This window comes from Myxocyprinus asiaticus, chromosome 30 (genome assembly GCF_019703515.2).
Source record: "Myxocyprinus asiaticus isolate MX2 ecotype Aquarium Trade chromosome 30, UBuf_Myxa_2, whole genome shotgun sequence".
NCBI classification, from domain to species: domain Eukaryota; kingdom Metazoa; phylum Chordata; class Actinopteri; order Cypriniformes; family Catostomidae; genus Myxocyprinus; species Myxocyprinus asiaticus.
The window spans coordinates 32811167-32827781 of NC_059373.1; the positions used below are offsets into that span (position 1 = coordinate 32811167).

The 16615-nt window shown below is 40.5% G+C and overlaps 1 protein-coding gene across 3 annotated transcripts in view; it reads left to right on the top strand.

The window, feature by feature from the left end:
• LOC127420974 (alpha-1,3-mannosyl-glycoprotein 2-beta-N-acetylglucosaminyltransferase-like) overlaps positions 1-16615 on the top strand; it is a 36015-nt gene that overhangs the window by 5447 nt on the left and 13953 nt on the right. The window lies entirely within an intron of this gene.

A 16615-nucleotide genomic window follows, 5' to 3' on the forward strand; every position in this document is an offset into this window, starting at 1 on the left:
CGAGAGCAAGAACCACATTTTAGAGACCACGAGGAGGTTACCCCATGTGACTCTACCCTCCCTAGCAACCGGGCCAATTTGGTTGCTTAGGAGACCTGGCTGGAGTCACTCAGCATGCCCTGGATTCGAACTCACGACTCCAGGGGTGGTAGTCAGCGTCTTTACTCGCTGAGCTACCCAGGCCCCCAACACATTTGCTGTTTTAATATTTGCGGACATGCAATTTTTTAAAGAAAACCAAAGATTCATCAGATTTGAGTAAAAAATGTAAACATTTTATTTTAAAATATATAAACACACAGGCTCATGACAAATGTGTATATGTTTTTTTTATACATTTCAATACATCCTAACATTGTGGTTTTACCTACAAGCTTTAAGCCATGTTGCCATGCTGTTCTTTAGAATGACTAATGCAGTAAAATTCTTGAGTAAAATGAATGATAGGCTACATTAAGATTTTAGGTTAGAATTTAATCAGTAGGCTATAATCAGCATGTACAGGTCTTGTAAATGGTCACCATTTCCTTTAAAATTCTTTTAAGAATTTTTAAGCACATTTTTAAATTCACTAGTTCATTTTAAATGGTACAGTGTAATGAGTGAATTTTTAAATGCATGTATCTCAGTTACTGAGTTTAAAAAAAGTTTCATGCATCGTAATTATAAGTGACCAATAAGATGTTTTAAAAAAAAAAAGTTTTTTAAATTATTATTATGTCTGTCAGTGTCTATGCACATTCCTTATTGAGTATGCTTGGTGTGCACCTCTTATTATAGAATGCTGTTCATAAAGAGGACGCTGTGTTTGTTATCTTCCCTGTTGTAATGAGGAGGTTTGAGGTTTTTGGTTTGGATCCATGTGCAGTTTATTTATTAAATGAAAAGTGACATGAATAGATAAACAGGCACAGTCTTGGCAGAAAATAGGGTTTGCATAGGATGATTTTGAATTAGAACAGTATGAGATTTTCTGATGATAATCCACAACAGAAATAAACAGGAGCGAATCAAAACACAGAGAAGCAGTCCAGACATTAATCCATACAAAGTGAAACGGGTGAGGGTCAAACACAGAGAAGCAGTTCAGGCATTAATCCATGCAAAATTAAACAGGTGAGGGTCAGACACAGAGAAGCAGTCCAGATGTTAAACAGGCAGGGGTCATACACAAAGTATATACTCAGGGGAATTCTCAGAAATGTCAGCATAATCAAAACAAGACTTTCCACTGAGCCTGGTGTCTGCCAGCCAGGCCGAGTGGCTCCTGACACAAGGAAGCAACTTGTGCCGGGGTCTACCCCGACCTATCAGGGAAGGACGATCAGGGTGTTCTCGGTGGAAATCCACGATGAGGGACGAATCCAGAATGTCCTCGGTGTTGACCCAGGAACACTCCTTGGGTCCGTAACCCTCCCAGTCCACCAGATATTGCAGAGTGCGACCCTGACATCTGGAATCTGTGAGTTTGTGAACTCTTAAGGTCTCCTCGCCGTCAACCATCGTGGTGGTCTCTGGATGCCTGGCTCGTCATTCCCCCTTGGGCCACCAGCATGTTTAAGAAAAGAGACATGGAAAGTGGGAGAAATACTATAGTTAATAGGGAGAAGAAATTTAAAGGACGCTGGAGTTATCTGTTTCAAGATTTTGAACGGACCTACATACCTCGGACTGAGTTTACAGCATGGCAGCCAAAGACGAAGATCTCTGGTTGAGAGCCAGACCCATTGCCCTGGACGATAAGCTGGAGCCGGCCGATGGTGAAGGTCTGCCTGCATCTTTTGGTGGGGAATGAGCCTTTGAAGATGTACAGGTGCTCTGTCTCAAACACTCTCGCTGTGCCACATCCAGTCGTCAACAGCGGGATCATCTGGGGGTTCTCCTGACCAGGGAAATAAGGGAGGTTGGTAGCTCAGTACACATTTGAAAGTGGTCAAGCCCGTGGAAGGTTTGATGAGTGAATTCTGGGCGTACTAAGCCCAAGGAAGGTAATGGCTCCAATCAGATTGGCTGACTTGGCAGTAGGAGCGCAGGAGTCTTTCGAGTTCCTAATTGAGGTGTTCAGATTGACCGTTGGATTGTGGATGGTAACCTGAAGTTAAGCTAATGTTGAATTCCAGTTGCTTGAAGAAAGCGGCCAAAACTCGTTAAGTGAATTGAGGACCTCGATCAGAAACAATATCTTTAGGTAATCCATATAATTGGAAAACATATTGGAAGAGTAGTTCAGCAGTCTCCAGTGCGGACTGTAGCTTGGGTAGAGGAAGAAGTTGACAGGCTTTAGAGAATCGATCGATGACAGTGAGGATAACTGTGTTACCTTGGGAGCAGGGTAAATCTGTGATAAAATCCAGAGCAACGTGAGACCAAGGATGCTGAGGCAGGGGCAAAGGCTGATGGAGACCAGCGGGAGCTTGTTTGGAGGACTCTGATGTGAAACATACATCACAATTGCGCATGAAGTCAGTGGTGTCAGGAACAAGGGAATTCCACCAGAACCGCATGAATACCTGGATGGCCTGAACAGAAGGAGGTGTGGACCCACTTTTGAATTTGAGATCTCATGGACAGGGCAACATAAGTCTTGTCGGAAGGACAATCACTGGAGGGAGGTTCTGGATCATTGGCCTGGTTTAACTTGTCCATGATTTCCCAGTGAACTGGCGCCACCAAGAGCAAAGCAGGGAGGACAGTTTAATTACTAGAGACCTCGTGGGACTTATCGTGAATTCTGGAAAGAGCATCTGCCTTAGTGTTCTTGGAGCCAGGGTGATAGGTAATGCTAAAATTGAAGCGAGTGAAGAATAGAGCCCACCTAGCTTGATGTGGATTCAACCACTTGGCAGCATGATTATATTCTAGATTGCGGTGATCAGTAATAACTTGGAACGGATACTTCGCCCCCTCCAACCAATGCCGCCACTCTTCAAAGGCGGCTTTCATAGCTAACAGCTTACAATTACCCACATCATAGTTTCATTCTGCCGGTGAAAGTTTGCAGGAGAAAAATGCACAGGGGAATAGCTTGGCCGGAGCACCTTGACGTTGAGAGAGGATGCTCTGATGCCAGTGTCAGAAGCGACTACTTCAGTGGTGAAGGGTAATGCAGGGTCTGGGTGACGAAGAATCGGGGCACTCGTAAAGCATTTCTTTAATCCCTCAAAGGCTGTATCGGCCACCATGTTCCATTGCAGTTTCTTGGTTGCACCTCGGAGAAGAGTTAAGGGGTGAGGCTACTGAGCTGAAGTTCCTAATAAATCATAGATAGAAGTTAGCAAATCCTTGGAACCTCTGCAGTTCTTTTACTGTTTTAGGATGCGGCCAATTGAGAACGTCCCTTACCTTGGCGTCATCCATGGCTAACCCCTACGGACCGATAATATACCCCAGGAATATGATCGTGGTTTTATGGAATTCACATTTCTCAGCTTTGACAAAGTTGGTGCTGAATTAAGCATTGAAGTACTTGACGAAATTGACAAGTGTGTTCTTCTAATGTGGAGGAATAAACAAGGATGTCATCGATGTGAACTATGACCCCCTTGTTCAACATGACATGAAAAACTTAACAAAGGACTGGAATACAGATGGACAATTAGAAAGTCCGAAGGGCATCACCAAATTTTCGTAGTGCCCTTTGCTTGTGGAGAAAGCTGTCTTCCATTCATCCCCCTCACGGATGCGAATCAGGTTGTAAGCATTGCATAAGTCTAACTTGGTGAATAACTTGGCGGAGTTGCTCCAGAGCAGCAGGCACTAGTGGTAAGGGGTAGTGGAACTTCACAGTAATATCGTTTAACCCTCAGTAATCTATGGAAGGATGAAGTCCCCCATCTTTTTTCTCCACAAAGAAGAAGTCCGCAGCACTTGGAGAAGTTGATGGACGAATAAATCCTCTCTCTAAAGCCTCCTCGACATATTCCTCCATGGCCCGTGATTCAGGTTCAGATAGAGGATAAATTTGGCCTTGAGAGGGGGAAGTACCGGGTAGAAGGTCAATAGAACAATCATATGAACGATAAGGAGGGAGTTGGGTAGCTTTAGTTTTACTGAAGGCTTCAGTAAGGTCCGCATAATCTGAAGGGAGTCCTGGAACTTTGTCGGTAAACGTAGATTTTAAAGAGTAGTGCCGATCTTCAAGGGTTTGACTGATGTTAAACAAGTACTAAAACAATCTGAGCTCCAGCTTGAAATCTGACCGTAATCTCCAAGAAATGATGGGATCGTGTCTGCGTAACCAAGGCAATCTGAGAATAACTGGGTTCTTAGGAGAGTGAATGGCCAGGAGTTGAATTTCCTCATTATGAAGACCGACTTGCAGATTCAGAGTTTGTGTTATTTGCTGGATTGAGCCTTTGTCCATCTAGCGCTATGACATGTAAGAGAGAATCACAGGAGACAACGGGTAAGTTTCGGCTTTCCACCAATTCTTGATCTATAAAGTTGCTGGCAGCCCCGGAGTCCAGCAAAGCAAAAAGTTCTAATTTCATGTTACCATTAGACAAGTTGATGGGTACTACCATTTGGCTGCTGTTTAATAATTGAGAAAAGTTCAAACTCACAGCTGATTTTTCTTGAGACTCAGGGTGAGCTGGGCATGTGGCAAGGCGGTGGCCAGGTTGTCCGCAGTACAAACATAAATTTAAACTGTGTCGGCGGGATCTCTCCTGAGATAGCTAGGTGTTACCCACTTTCATGAGTTCAGGGATACTGGATGGGGAATTTTGAGGGGATCTAACATGGAAATCTCTCACAGGTAGATGAGAATGAATTAAATTGACAATTTGTGGTTTGTAAGGGTTCCAATCTTATGTTTTTAAGTGTATTCATAATGAATTTGCCATTGCAGGTGCGGGGAGTCACTTCATTGTTTGTTTTGCCAAACTTGTTGCTCTACATTTGTCTTGTTTCTGCATTGTACTGTGCAAAACATTAAATTAAAGACAGTGGGAAAGTGTGTACTGTATGTTGTTCGAAAAATGAAAACCGGTCAGATATAAACTCAGCAAAAAAAGAAATGTCCTCACTTTCAACTGCTTTTATTTTCAGCAAACTTAAATATTTGTATGAACATAAAAAGATTCAACAACAAAGACATAAACTGAACAAGTTTCACAGACATGTGACTAACAGAAATGGAATAATGTGTCCCTGAACAAAGGTGGGGTCAAAATCAAAAGTAACAGTCAGTATCTGGTGAGGCTACCAGCTGCATTAAGTACTGCAGTGCATCTCCTCCTCATGGACAGCACCAGATTTGCCAGTTCTTGCTGTGAGATGTTACCCCACTCTTCCACCAAGGCACTTGCAAGTTCCTGGACATTTCTGGAGGGAATGGCCCTAGCCCTCACTCTCCAATCCAAAAGGTCCCAGACGTGCTCAATGGGATTGAGATTTGGGCTCTTTGCTGGCCATGGCAGAACACTGACTTTCCTGTCTTGCAGGAAATCAAGCACAGAACGAGCAGTATGGCTGGTGGTATTGTCATGCTGGAGGGTCATGTCAGGATGAGCCTGCAGGAAGGGTACCACATGAGGGAAGAGGATGTCTTCCCTGTAACGCACAGCATTGAGATTGCTTACAATGACAACAAGCTCAGTCCGATGATGCTGTGACACACTGCCCCAGACCATGACAGACCCTCCACCTCCAAATCGATCCCGCTCCAGAGTACAGGCCTTGGTGTAGCGCTCATTCCTTTGACGATAAATGCAAGTTCGACCATCACCCCTGGTGAGACAAAACCGTGACTCGTCAGTGAAGAGCACTTTTTGCCAGTCCTGTCTGATCCAGCGAAGGTGGGTTTGTGCCCAGAGGTGACATTGTTGCTGGTGATGTCTGGTAAGGACCTGCTTTAAAACAGGCCTACAAGCCCTCAGTCCAGTCTCTCTCAGCCTATTGCAGACAGTCTGAGCACTGATGGAGGGATTGGAGTTGTTGTTGCCATCCTGTACCTGTCCTGCAGGTGTGATATTCGGATGTACGTTTCTGTGTAGGTGTTGTTACACGTGGTCTGCCACTGCAAGGACGATCAGCTGTCCTTCCTGTCTCCCTGTAGCGCTGTCTTAGGTGTCTCACAGTAAAAAGCAGGGACCCTGGGCATCTTTCTTTTGGTGTTTTTCAGAGTCAGTATAAAGGTCTCTTTAGTGTCCTAAGTTTTTATAACTTTGACCTTAATTGCCTACCGTCTATAAGCTGTTAGTGTCTTAACGACTGTTCCAGAGGTGCATGTTCATTAATTGTTTATGGTTCATTGAACAAGCATGGAAAACATTGTTTAAACTCTGTAAAGTTATTTGGATTTTTACAAAATTATCTGTAAAATACAGTGTCCTGAAAAACTCTTGCTGAGTTTATATACTAAAAATATTTTATAATGAATGCTTGCCAAATAAGAGCGATCTCTAGCAAGTTGGGCTCAGGTGCATTCAGTAAGGCAGAAAATCACATCCAGATCGTGTTTTGTGATAATAGCGTGGGGAAATTACGCTATAAAAGTAATTTAACTTACATTTACATCGGCATGTATAATCCACATTAAGTAGAACTGAAACTGGAACTTGCAGGTCCAAAGATGCAAAATTAACGCTGATCTTCTACCTTATCTCCAGAACATATTATTATGCAGTCATAATGCATTGATGTTTTGTTTGAATATAATTTGTTTGGTATATTTACTATGATGTGGGGTCACTGAACTCTCTGTGGGATGGAAAATGAGAATACCACTCTTACCTTTCTACCACTCCAGTTTAGGGGGGCCACTGGGGGAACCGCCCCTGGTAATTAGTACTTTATTTTTTGTAATTTTGCACATTGTGGCGGAGTAAGCAAGAGACCGACTCAATGGGTTTGGCGTCAGGCCTTGGAGAGACATTTATTTGAACTAATAATAAAATGTCCAAAAAGGGAGAATAAAGTATCCAAAATAAAGGGAAATCTGGTGTCCTCGTGGTGAGACAGGGCATTATAAAGGATGGGGAGTGTCCATAGGATGGTCCAGGATGTGAGCGGGGTCTGACGGGGTCCTTCTGGGACACAAGGGGTGGCAGCTTCTCTGACTGCCTGTCTTTCCAGGGCTGTGATGTGTGAGGGGAAGGGCGGCCTGGCATCCATGCACATCGGGCGCTACACGTGCTGTCACCCCTGGTGACACATCTAACTCGTGCCGGGGAGTGGGTCAGGTGCGCATCTAATTTGGCTGGTAGCCTCCCCGCTCTGCTTCTGGGCTTGCAAGGATGCCAGTGTTTGCACATAAGAAGATAGAAGCTGGCTCCCCGAGGAGAGGCACGCTCTGCATTTTAATGGCAGTGGTGATGAAGCTCTATTAACGTCAGGTGAGCCCTATCAACCTCTGCCCAAACGAGATTAATTTAGTTGCACCTCTCCTCTCTCCAGCCCACTCCTGTTGTGAGCCTGGCTGAAGGACAGCACTAAGAGGTGGGTTGACGATGACGAAAGGGTGGGGCAGGTTGTTTCTCCACAGCATTTATAACATATCATATTCGTAAATCAAAAAGGGTCTCTGGTCCTTATTCATAGTCTCATAGTCTCGCTGATACCTTCTGTATAATGACTGAGAGTGTTTACACCGCACTTGAGGTGAGACCCTGCCAAGTTCTGTATTACCTGAAATGTAATATGGTTTACTTAAAAATAAATGTAAAGGCCTGTTCACACCAAGAAAAATAACTATAACGATAACTGTAATGATAACTATATTAGCGTCCACACCAACGTACGATGCTAATTCTAAGCGCACGCTGCAGTTATGTTCACAGTCAAGAAAATGGATGTAGATGAACTGCTACTGCTCTACGTTTTGCAAAGAAACCAAAAGAAAAACAGATGGAAACAACTTCAAAAGAGACAAGATAATGTTGTCGACATTACCTGTGGTAATTTTATGCCTTGCCTTTTATTCATCTCCATTAATACTTAAGAAAAATGCAGAAAAAACATTGCTGGTTCTTGAACTGGAGTTTCCATTTCGTTCGTGTGTGTAATGATTAGTGGTGATCCGGTGCTGGAATCTGTTATTTTGAAGATGAGTGCATGTCGTTTTTCAAGACCTTTAAAGCTGGATGGATTTTGATTGGCTGTCAGAGTTTTTATTGTTTAGCTGGATAAAAAATCGCTCTGAAAGTGATCATAATGATATTGTTCTTCTGTGTGATTATTGTTATAGTTTTGGTGTGGACTCCACTATTCTTTTACTGTTAGAATGATTTTTTAAACTTAATGGTTATAGTTATCATTCTTGGTGTGAACGGGCCTTAATAAGACGCTGTCGAACAGTAATACCGGAGTATTCAATAAATAAGAGCCTAAACAAATTATATGAAAGCAAGCTTGAATGCTGATGCTAAATGTCCCGAGTCCTGACTGCAGTACTTTATGTAAACAAATTACAGAATGCTAGTCTTGTAAATTCAAGATTCCATTTATTGTCATTCAGCATTTACAAAGGTGTACTTTCTGCAGCCTTTGACACAGTCAACCATCAGATCTTACTCTCTACCCTCTCCTCGCTGGGCATCACAGGAACTGTGCTTGACTGGTTTAATTCCTATCTCTCAGGTAGGTCCTTCAACGTAGCCTGGAGAGGTGAGGTATCCAAGCCACACCAGCTGCTTACTGGGGTACCTCAGGGATCAGTGCTTGGGCCACTTCTCTTCTCTATATACACAACATCACTGGGACCCATCATTCAGGCACATGGTTTCTCTTACCACTGCTACGCTGATGACACGCAACTCTGACACCACAGTGACTGCTCAGATTTCTGCCTGCCTGGCAGACATCTCGGCCTGGATGAAGGAACATCACCTGCAGCTCAACCCAGCCAAGACTGAACTCCTTGTCTTTCCAGCCAACCCTGCTGTTGAACACAATATCACCGTGCAGCTGGGTGCAACTACATTAATGCCTTCCAAAACGGTCAGAAACCTAGGGGTAACCATCGACAACAAACTAAATTTCACAGACCACATCTCAAAGACAACAAGATCATGTAGATTTACAATCTACAATATCAGGAAGATAAGACCCTTCCTCTCTGAACATGCCACACAACTGCTTGTCCAGTCACTTGTCATAACTAGACTGGACTACTGTAACGCTCTCATTGCAGGCCTCCCTGCATGTGCAATTAGACCCCTGCAGATGATCCAGAATGCAGCAGCACGTCTGGTCTTGAATGAACCAAAGAGAGCGCATGTTCCACCACTCCTTGTCTCTCTCCACTGGCTGCCGGTTGATGCACGTATCAAATTCAAGGCTCTGATGCTGGCATACAGAACAGTCACTGGGTCTGCTTCAGCATACCTAAAATAATTTATGCAGAGCTACGTGCCCACTAGAAGCCTGCGGTCGGCTAAGGAACATCGCCTTGTTGTACCAACACAAAGAGGCACCAAAACACTTTCCCGGACTTTCAGCTTCATTGTACCATGTTGGCGGAATGACCTTCCCAACTCCATCCATGAAGCTGACTCACTCTCTGTTTTCAAAAAATGACTAAAAACACATCTATTCCATGATCACTTAACCAGTCATTAAAAAAATTAAAATAATAATAATAATAATAATAATTCTTGTTGCATATTAATCTGTTTTGAATACTATTCTGATGCTAGTGAAACTTTGTAATATGGCACTTTTCATACCACTGTCTCCTTAAGATGATTCACTTATGTCTTCCTCTTTTGTAAGTCGCTTTGGATAAAAGCGTCTGCCAAATGAATAAATGTAAATGTAAGAGATACAAATATTTTACTAAAGAGCCAAGATGGCAACAGAAGAACACTAACAAATGGGAGAAACAGCAAAGTAAACTTTAGCCTGCGATTAACTGTACTTTAGCCTTTAGCTGGCCATCAGTCTATATTACTCCACTAATGTAACAACAGTAAAGATGTCCTTACAGCTCCCAGATTTATCTTAAAAGATGTGATCGGAAAACACTCTGCTGAAAGTTTTCTATTCATGCTGTTAACTATGTAGCCCTTCTTATTTAACTAAGCATTTTAATTTCCACTCCTTTGTTTCTTCACCCGTTAATCAGATTATAGCAACTATACAATGCAACTGGTTACCATTTAAAATCAAAATAACTGTCCTGTTTATAGTATATTATAAACTTGATAGTTTATACCAAACTTAAAATACTACACTAAACTTCATATTGTATTGTTCAGCAATACTTTTTTTTTTCCACTGCATTGCCAGACGAACTGTTTACATCCGCATCTACAGACAATATGGCGATGGCGTAGAATGATTCCATAGAATGAAATTAGCTATTTATGTTAAGGTAACTAGATGCAAGCAGGCATAACTCAGATAGATTTGCTTTTTAAAATTGTTGTTTCTACTAGGGCTGGGCGATTAATCAAATTTTATTTTCAATTACGATTTTGGCTTCCAACGATTATGAAAACAAGATAATTGAGATAAAATGATTATTGTGCTGCATTCCATTTCGCAATGAAACACCCCGGCGTTATTTCTTTAAAACATCCTTTATTAAAGTTAAAATAAAAAGGTGGGTTATGAAAATAAACTCCGAAACTGGCATTTCTCTGTGCGGTCTGCGCTGCGTCTATGAGTTGCGTGAAGTGACAGGAAGAGATTGAATCTTCTCTCAGCTGATGTACACTCTGGCGTGGGGACGCTCGCGCGCATTTGCTGCAGCTACATTATAACATGATGGCTCACGATGTAGTGAATCATAATAAATGTGTCACGTTCACTGTGTGTATCTTATCATGAAGAAAATTGCCGATACGCAGCTCTATTAAGAAGAGAGTTTTTTTTTTTTGTGAGTTAAAGATGGATCGAAGTGAACATAAAAGGTGAGAGAGTGTAGTCTTAGCCCATTATACACAGGAACAAAATATCTTTTTTGGCTTGTTTTCCAAAATAATATCGAAAACCCCTTTAAAACATCGTACATTTATTTTAGGAGCTATACTGCAGAAGAAATGTTTTTTATTGGAGAATGTTGAATACAATATTTAATCAGGGCTCAATATTAACACTTGTCAAGTGGATTTTTGAAGGGGCAAGTGAAAGAGAATTTTACTTGCCCAACCGGACAAGCAGACTGATTAAAACTTCAGTAACGAAAAAATAACCAGCTATATTTTGATTGCCTAGGCCTGTGTCACTTATTAGAAAGTTCACATTCTTATTCTGCTTTTGAAAGTAATCCAGAGCACGTCATTTTATGATTCGCTAGCGATCCAACAGCTGCACCCTATTTGATTGACAGGCGGCGTATGTGTGTGTGCTGAACATGCGTGTGCTCAGAAAATGCTTGCGCTAATGCACACCTGAACAGTCATATACATTTCAAAATTCCGCCAAAATGCCCGTCTTGGTGAGGTATTCGTGTAAACACAGAGAGTGATGTCTAAAGTGAACGTAAACAGCGGAGAAAAAAGCGGATTTGTATTAAAATGTCGGACTTGTAAGTATAAATGTAAGCTAATAGGCCTGCTGCTGTCTAGTGTGTCATTATAATAATCAAACAACCATGAAAAGAAAACGAGAAAACACTCACTGCTCTTGACTGGGTAACTTAAAATTTTTGTTCTATTATTTTTAATCTATTTCTATAAATTGCTGTTTTTTATTGTTATTTTATTACTGACTGTTTACTAGTCTTGAATAATTACTTAAGAAATTGAAATCATTCTTCCATAATTAACATATTAGTTAGTGTTATTATTTGTTGTGGTTTTGAAGCTGGTATTGAGAATCGTCAAATGTCTCTACTGACTACTGACATTTTGGTATTGTGATAATGTATAGACTTGATTGTACATGGCAGATCTTTCTGCAATAACATGATGAAAAATTAGATCTCATTCCATAGATGTGTGAGCACCCCTGCTGTAAATGATGGCGATAGAGGCTTTTCTTTATTTGACTACCATACGTAACATAAAATAATTATCATATGACAATAGCCCCCTCCCCTACCCAGTGCAGTTTACATTTAAAGTTCAAGGAAATCCACTGTTAAAAAGAAAAGTTTTTTAAAAGTTCAATAAATGCATGATGTTTCCAAAGTCAGTGAGTAATCGTGTTAAATAATCGTGATCTCAATATTGACCAAAATAATCGTGATTATGATTTTTGCCATAATCAAGGGTGGTGTTGGCACTGTGTTTCGCAATCCACTTTGGCATGTCGTGGGCCCTGTTTCATGGCCGGCCCACTGGGAAAAGTCCTGGTTCTCCCGATGGCCAATCCGCCTCTGCCTTTGACCAAGGAAACAATTTCGTACACAATTGTTTGGGTTATTAACTCTTAAAATCTTAGGTCTATAGATTTTAAGGTGTAAGTTCATTGATTATATTTTAATTATGAGTCCAAACCTTGACATTTCACTTGACATTAGTCTAATTAAAACAACTTAAATTCTCCAGTAATGACAACATTAGGGTTTACAGTGCATTTAAGTTTGGACCGATGTTCACTGTGTTGCATGTTTGATCTACATAGAATGACTAGAAGTCTTATGACCCTGTATAGACTTTTGTGTGCAGCCCAGTGTCTGACACAAACAATGAATGGACTTTGTCATTACAAAGTTGTTGTTGTTTTTTTCCACTGGCCAGCAGTAGTTTAGCACGACAAGAAAGGAAAGCAGGTCGTTTTGAGTGGCAGATATCCTGATTTTGCTTCAGTGCTTCAGACCTAGTTTTTTGGCACTTTCCACAAAAAGGGTACAAAATAGGCCTTGCACTCAAAATGAAGTAAATTTTTCAGTAAAGGGACAGTGAAAAGAGGTGCTTAACCTTAAGAGAAGGTTGTTCACCCACATCAGAAGGTCAAACAAATTTTTATATGAGCTGTTTTATTTAATGTTTATATTATATGAGGTTTGCCATTTGTTGCAAAATTTGGGACGTGTCTAAATCAGACTGATCTTACATGGAAGCTGAAATCGGTCTGTCCTTACCGAAATTCAAAATACTTCCCCCAGTGGCCATAATGGTAAGTGTTGTTGGGTGTATGGGCTTGTGTGACTTCCATTTCCCAGGTTTAATTTTCACGGAGAGGCGCCAAAAGCGAGTTGTGAAGAAGGTGGTTTTCAGATTTACAGGCTGTAATACAGTGAAGTGGAATGCATATTTTAAACTGTAACCCCAAACCTAAACATCACAGGAGCAAAAATGTAATGTAGATTACACACTGATTACGCAAATGCGATTATTTCCTGGTCTCAACGTGGGATCTGAACCCAGGTCTTCCACGCTGTTGACACAACGTGGTTCCAGTCATGCCACAGGGGAAGTTAAACATGCTGGAGCCGATGCAAATATGGTTGATAGGAGATGACGCTTGTCAGTGAGTGTGTGACTAATCCTAGAGTCCTGGAACTATTGGAAACAACATGCCGACTTCCTGTGTGATCATATAGATGATATAGATGTGATAATAGAGTTTATAGCCTCTATATGTGTGATTTCTGTGTTAATTAAATTCTTGAATGCTCCATTTTTTAAAGGGGGGTTAGAGTGGGTTATACGGTTGTAGTTATAAATATATTCTTTCTGGTAAATAATGCAAGGTGTTTTTTTTCTACAAATATTTTCAACAATGAATTTAATATTAATTTAGCAAATTATGTTTTGATTACAAATTATGATACTATTGTATGATTTTAATTTATGTGTTATGCACCTATTTTGAGGGGGCACTGTTTAACCACAGATAGAATTCAGCCTAAATGTGAAATCGCTCTCTCCATTATTCCCTATATTGTGAATGCCACATAGTGCACTATACACTCACCGGCCACTTTATTAGGTACACCTGTACACCTTCTTATTCATGCTGTTATCTAATCAGCCAATTGTGTGGCAGCAGTGTAATGCATAAAATCATGAAGAAACGGGTCAGGAGCTTCAGTTAATGTTCACATCAACCATCAGAATGGGGAAAAAATGTGATCTCAGTGATTTAGACTGTAGCATGATTGTTGGTGCCAGGTGGGCTGGTTTGAGTATTTCTGTAACTGCTGATCTCATGGAATTTTCACGCACAACAGTGTCTAGAGTGTAAAGAGAAATGTGCAAAAAACAAAAAACAATTCAAATACTATAATTAACAAATATGTTTTTGGGAGTTCAAAAAGTCCATTCAAAATCCACATGGTTCAAAAATGAATTGACTAATGGGTATAGTCAAGACAGCCAAGGCCACTGACATAGGACAGTCCAGAATCACCAATCACTATCCCTCAACAGGTATCAATACTATCTATCTGTCTGTCACAATTTCAGTACTAATGATGTTTGATATTTCTCAAAAATGTGTGAGTCCACCTTGATAATAGGTGTTTTTTACTAGTAGGATAGTGTCTGTATAGTGCAATAGTGCTGTGGGTTCTATAACTAATGGAAAAGTGCTTACTGAGAATACAACCTCATAAATCCATACAGGAAACACTGGATAGTGCCACGTTTCTGTTTTAGTGTGGATGGATGTTTCAGTTCTGCCTCACAGTCAGTGTTGCCTTCTTCAGTGTGCTGAGACTTTTCTTTGTCAATGATATACCTCTTTTCATTGACCAGGCTGCGTTGTAACATAAAACCAAGTTTGGCACTAATGAAACTGCCATCACATAGACTGAATCCTTCTGAATTTCTCTCTTGGGAATTGTAGGCCTCATTCAGAAGGAAATTCCTGTCTGGTATACCAACTATGATGGTCTGGCCTACATAGAAAAAATAGGTTTGCTCTTGTTAGTAGCCTACCGCTGCCTTCCGAAGACGTGGGGTCATGAAATGTACTGGCTTATTAGGATCTAAACTCTACAAGATGGTTAATAGATTATATCTTTCTAGTGGTTTTTGGTTCAGTTCCTCCAATTGTACAGAAACTCACCATTCACTGTCTTGGTTATTACAGAGTACACCCTCGCTACGATGGCGCATGGCGGTCTGATCAAACTGTCAGTTTTAATTACTCTGGAGTGCTCTCAGTCTGCCAAGTGTTTGTCAAAGCATGCTGAGAAGTTTGTGCTTCCCAAAGCCCTCCTGTAGAGTGGGATGAATGAAATGCTCTAATTTGTGTTTGAGATGACGGCAACTGTACTACAGATGAAATGTAGGTGAGACTATTAGTGAATGAAAGATTATAGGGTAATCATACTTCTGCATTACATGGTCCAATATTTCCCCTCGAAACCACACTCTTTAGACTCTGAAACATCCATCTGGTAAGGAATGTGAATTTAAGGACAAGACTTGCAATAATTGATGTATTTGGAGCCACCACAAAAGATTAAGTTGTAGGTAAATAGCTTTAATGGGTGATTCATCAAAACTGCAGTAAGTCTTTTCATGACAAGACAAACTGTCCACTTGTGTTCAAATGACAGATGGGTTTAACCCATCTGTCATTTGAACATAAGTGGACAGTTTGTCTTGTCACAACTGGATGGTGGGTTGTCTGAATAACTAGTTAATTTGTTGATTAAAAGATAGCCCTGTATAATTAGGCTGGATTAGGGTCATGTCCACCTGACACCATTCAAACATGATTTTTAAGCAGCTTGCCCAATACATCAAGCTCTGTGAAGTGAAGCATCAGCTTCAGCGTTACCCATTGTGTTTCCGTCAAGTGTTGTAATGTGAAGCTCAATTTAAACAGTATCAGCTTTGACAAAGCTTATCCAACTTTTGCTAAGCACATCCATCCATACATTACCGTTCAAAAGTTTGGGGTCACTTGCCTGAAATGTTTCTCATGATCTTAAAAATCTTTTGACCTGAAGGCATATACTTAAATGTTTGAAATTAGTTTTGTTGACAAAAATATAATTGTGCCAACATATTAATATATTTAATTACAAAACGAAAATTTTATTTACATTTTTGTTTTTTTTAAATGGTTAACATGTACCAAATAATTAAGAAAAGCAGCCACTAAGTGCCCAACACAGATGGGAACTCCTTCAATACTGTTTTAAAAGCATCCCAGGGTGATACCTCAAGAATTTGGTTGAGAAAATGCCAAAAGTACATTTCTGCAAAGTGTGGCCACTTTGAAGATGTTAAAATATAACACAGTTTTGATTAATTTTGGATTTTGTTTAGTCACAACATAATTCCCATAGTTCCATTTCTATTATTCCATAGTTGTGATGACTTTACTATTATTCTAAAATGTGAAAAAAAAATAAAAAATGAGTAAGTGACCTTAAACTTTTGAATGATAGTGTATATCGTTAATAGGTTATCTGACAGAAATTCAGCAAATAAATAGGCTTCTTATGCCGCTCTCTGTAATAATTTTAATTAGTCAATCAAAGGCATTCTGCAGTCAAATATTTTTGTATAACATACAAAAATAAGTCCTCTCCATTTATTTATGGACTGTCAGGATTTATTTTGAGATGATGACTGGCTCACTGTGGTGTATATTACCCCTTAACAAGCTACTGTTTATTGCACAAAATCCTTGCAAAAAAATGGGAAAAATAATGATTAAGCATCAGCTAATAATGGGAACATTGCTTACAGCAGCTGGTTTTAGGTCTGACAATAATTGTCTTGAAATTTGTTGAAGGCTGTTACAAAAGCAGTGTCATAAA